The 5,235-nt window shown below is 30.8% G+C and overlaps 1 non-coding gene across 1 annotated transcript; it reads left to right on the forward strand.

Annotated features, from left to right (window-relative positions):
• The first annotated feature begins 743 nt into the window (after positions 1 to 743).
• On the forward strand, positions 744 to 816 carry TRNAA-CGC. Its single transcript has one exon. It is a non-coding gene; the product is annotated as a tRNA-Ala (tRNA).
• The last annotated feature ends 4,419 nt before the right edge of the window (positions 817 to 5,235 follow it).

Below are 5,235 nucleotides of genomic sequence, written 5' to 3' on the forward strand. Positions count from 1 at the left end.
TTTTCACTATTATTGATGATGGAAAATTTAGGGTTCTGTGATGCAAGAATTGTGGGGATGTAGCTTCGCTTAACATGCGAGAGTTGCGGTTTAGCATACGAGAGGTATGGGGATCGATACCTCGCATCTCCAAAAGAAACAATCTATTATTAATATTTTATTTCTATTCAATATTTCCTTATTTATGACATAATATGCATATATACTTTTTCATTTTCACAATTATTGATGAAGGGACGTTTAGGGTTTTTTTTATGTAAGAATCGTAGGGATGTAGTTCGAATGGTAGAGCATTCATTTTCCATGTGGAAAGTATGGGGATCAATACCTTGCATCTTCAATTGAATCGATTATTAAATATATTATTTCTTTTCAATTTTTTCTTATTTAGGACATAATGAGCTGGGATAGTTTTTCATTCTCACTATTACTGATGACGAGATGCATAGGACTTTGTGACGTAAGAATTGTGAGGATATAACTTAGATGGTAGAGCGCTTGCTTTGCATGCAAGAGGTATGGGGATCGATACCCTTTATCTTTAGATTTATTATTAAGGGGATATCTTGCATCTCCAAAAGAAACTATTTGTTATTAATATTTTATTTCTATTCGCTCATTTAGCATGCGAGAGGTAAGCGCTCTCGCATGCTAAACTATTTGTTATTAATATTTTGATATTTTTTTATTTTCACTATTATTGATGATGGGACATTAATCGGGTTTTATGATGTAAGAATCATGGGGATGTAGCTCAGATGGTAGAGCGCTCGCTTCGCATGTGAGAGGTACGGGGATTGATACCCCGCATCTCCAAAAATTAGACTATTTATTATTAAATATATTGTTTCTTTTCAATTTTTCCTTATTCATGACCTGTTGTGTAGCAATATTTCTTCATTTTCACTATTATTGATGACGAAAAATTTAGGGTTTTGTGGTGCAAAAATTGTGGGGATGCAGCTCAGATGGTAGAGGGCTTGCTTAGCATGCGAGAGGTACGGGGATCGATACCCCGCATCTCCAAAAGAAAGAAATGATTTTTTTAAGTATGAGTTAATTTAACATGTTATGTATAAGGTGGGTACGAGAGAAAAAGAAAAGATACTTATATAAGGAGGACTTACTTCTTCACAATTGCAATATCTGACCAAGAGGTACGGGGATCGATATCCCGCATCTCCAAAAGAGAGAAATGATTTTTTTAAGTATGAGTTAATTTAACATGTTATGTATAAGGTGGGTAGGATAGAAAAGAAAAGATACTTATATAAGGAGGACTTTTTCACTTCTTCACAATTGCAATATCTGACAATGAATATAATGGTGATTTATAGCTTCTATCACAATAATATAAAATTTGGGAACAAAGCCTATATGAGACTGAAAAGACCGTTCACCACCCGCTTGTAAAATAAATTATATCTACCAACAGCTTGCACTTCTTCATCGTTGACACTCTTAATTGGAACTAGATAAGGCAAATCTTCTCCACAACTCACTTTGGAACACTTTTATAGATAGTTTCAACAAACTTACTTTGCTCGTGAATACTTTGGAGTTCGATATTTATAGTTGTGGAGAACGCTATTCAAATTGATATGGTCGAATCTTACGACAAAGTCTAATTGAGCCTCCCTCTATTAGGAGATAGCTTCGAATCAAATTCTTTAGTTTGGACAATGATTGCATTGTTTTAGTCAAACAACCGAGACTAGTGTATTACAAATAGTATAAATATTTTGTACGTGTATTTTCTTACATATTAACAATTGTATACAAATAATAACTAAATTTATGAGTAGAAGTTTGGATGGAGTTTTATTAAATAGGTAATCTTAAATTATATCTAAAAATATATAAGATTTTTTTTTCATATACATTTACGAGAACAAATCAAAGATTCAAGAAGATGTCATTCATGCCATGTTTAAATTTTTATTCTTTCTTATTTCTCAAAGATTAAAAAAAAAAAAAGTTATCCATATAAATAAGTTTCTCATTAAAAAAAATGAGATATAGATACGAGACATAAATATGATACCAAATAGATATGGTAACATGTCATTTGTAAAAAACTAGGACACCGATATGACAATGATACATTAATTAAAAAGAATTATTTCAAAAAATTTATCAATTTTATATTAGAAATAAATTCATATAAATAAGTTTATATGTTTGTATACTTAAAAAAAAACTTAAGGTACGTTTCACTCTCAAAATATATTCAAAGTCAAGGGTATGATACGAAATGTTAGATTATAAATTTGTAAGGTATCCATTGTATTAACAAGTATTCAGTACATGCCCAACACGTTTCAGATTAGTGAAACTAAGTTATTCTCATGCTTTCTTTACACCTATTTAAAGTAGTTTGAAAACTAGCACGTCAAATATTATAATTGACTAACTACAACTTCAATTTTGTCCGTTAAGGATGGATGGTTTTGACCAAAGAGAAATAAAATCCTACATTTAGTACATAGTTGCAAAGATGGACATGAGAATGAGTTATTCTCATATTGAAAGAGATTTAACTGTAAGTTATAGCTCATATCCTCTCTTTACCAATTATTTAGTTTTATTTAGTATGTTTCATAAAGATATGTCTATCAATAGCAAAAATAAATAAATTAATTAATAAATAGAATAGATTAAATTACCCAAAAGTAATGGCTAACATAATTTAAAAAAAAATCATAAAAGGAAGAATGGATTAAATTGGCTCATTGCTAACATAATTAAAAAAAAAAAAAACACAAACAACCAAAAATCAAGATTTGGAAAGTGTTAAACAGTTTTGATATATAGAAATTTCAAGACTTTACTACTGCAATATTCCAATGAAATCTAACACTAGAGCATCATAAAATTTAGAGAAATGATTGAAATGGTGAATGGGTCATTGACGATAGAAATGGAAATGGTGAATGGGTCCTTGACGATAGTCGACCGTTATACTCTGGTTTTGGATGTAAGTGATGATTATCGGCAATATGAGTTGTGTCATTACCACACCGTTATCAAGAGGAAGTAAAGTATAGTAGAATAGATCAAGCGATCCATTTGTTAAGAGTACTGTAAGAGGCACACCAGCAATATTTTAAGTTACTTTTAAGATTAAAGGTAATAAAGTAATTACTGCGAGTTCTTTTTATGCATCTTATTTTGATCTAGCACATAAATGCTTCCTAATTATTTTATTTATTTTTTTATGAATTAGGTTATGAAGATCATTTGAATTATAAACGCTTTAATTCAAACAATATTTAATAACTAATCGTTTTAATATTTATACTCAAATATACTAACAAGTACTAGTAACACTAGTCTCAATGACTTAAAGAATACAACTATTATCTCGAACTATAAAGAATTTAATTCCAACCTATTCTAATGGACAAACGCTTTGTTAGACTATTGTAAGATTTCACTTCCTCAATTTAAGTAGCGTTCAACTACAACTATAAATATCAAATTCTTAAGTATTCATGAACAAAATCGGCCTAACAATGTCTCTTGGAACAATTTACCAAAGGTGTTAGAATGAGCAGTGTGGAAGGGTTGCCTTTGGATGTTTTAGTACCAATTAAAGATGTCAATATCCTAGTAGTGCAAAATGCAGAAAGGTTCGTAATTGAAAAGAATAACAAGAATAGTGAACATTGTGTCATCTACAAGCGTGTGGTGAACGGTCTAGTTAGTATGACTAGAGAACATCGTCCTTGCAGAATTTATATTATTGTGATAGAAGTTATAAATAACGATGATATTCCTTGGTCTTTTATTACAAAGGTGCAGAATTTTCTTTTTGTGCATGTGATATATCCATCGCCACCTACTTATAAGCTCTCATCTTTTCAAGAAGTTCTCGAGTTCCTTGTCCCCAAGTAGCAATACAACTACTAGAATGCTATCCCTACTTATAATAAGCCATCTCTCTCTCTCTCTCTCTCTCGAAATATGTGTGTGTGTTTGTGGGTGTATTAATCTCTTTAATTAATGAAATATGGCATAGTCATAATGATATTATGAGTATCTTTTTTATTCCTCCCTTCCGTATTGCTATATAAAGAAAATGAAGATTATAAGTAAAAGTGTACAAGTAATTTGTTACTTTTGAATATAAAATGCTTATAATTCAATTTATCTTTGTTATCAACAATAATTATCAAACGGTATATAATTTTGTCCAAGTAAGGTCGCTTCTGATTCCCTATATGATATCATAACACAAAATCGAGTGGAAGGGTTAACGATAAAATGATAACAAAAACCCATTCGTCGAACTAACTATAAAGGAAGGGTTGGTTGGAAACCATGTCTATACTTCTTTGCTTTAATCACAGGTAACTAAAGATATATAAGAACAACTGAATATGGCATGCCCAGTCAAAACATAAAAAATTTCTTGCCATGTTATAGTTAATGAGTATGGTATGCACAAAGATCCGACGTCACACTTCATGATTGGAGACCAATACAATTAGCTAAGGTCGTCCATACCGTCTTTGGTCGAATTATGTCAAGCAAAGGTTCCAGCAAGCAAAGAGATTTAAGGCACAAATGTCTCTGATGTGAAAGATGCACCAATTCAATGAGATTTAAGTAACCATGAATAAGACACATGATACACTTTATCTAAATTAATAAAAATACCATTGAAATTTGCACTTTATCTAAAAAAAAATTACGCATAATTTTTTTTTTTTAAAAATAATGTGGAATTTAAAAAAAAAAAAAAGCTTCAAAACTACTCTTTAACTTTCAAAAGTGTTTAAAAAAAGATAGATGAGGAGAAAATTGTGTTCATGGGGAGAAAATTGAAGGTTATTTTAGGGGAAGGTTTTCAAGATAAGTATAAGATCCTCAAAACATAACAAGAATTAATATCCTAGCTTAAGGTCGCCATTAAGAACCTACTAGTAGGCTGCTTACTAAGTTTTACTCACTCCATGTTTATCATTTTTTTTCAAGTAACTAAGAGTTGGTCGTGGATGAGAGAGGACTTTGGAGTGTGGGCCATAGACTAACCTCTGTTTTTAATCTAGTAGTTTTTGTTATTCTTTTGAATCTACTTCTTATTTTGTGTTTGTAATGAGTATGTATATGTAACACCCCGAAAATGAAGGAAATTAGCTCCCATAAGAATAAGCCACTCATGAAAGACCCAAAGGATAGAAAGGAAAAAAATTAAAGTATTAAGCAAGAACAAGGGACTTAGTCAAGTCA

Source organism: Cucurbita maxima, unplaced genomic scaffold (assembly GCF_002738345.1).
Source record: "Cucurbita maxima cultivar Rimu unplaced genomic scaffold, Cmax_1.0 Cma_Scf00098, whole genome shotgun sequence".
NCBI classification, from domain to species: Eukaryota; Viridiplantae; Streptophyta; class Magnoliopsida; order Cucurbitales; family Cucurbitaceae; genus Cucurbita; species Cucurbita maxima.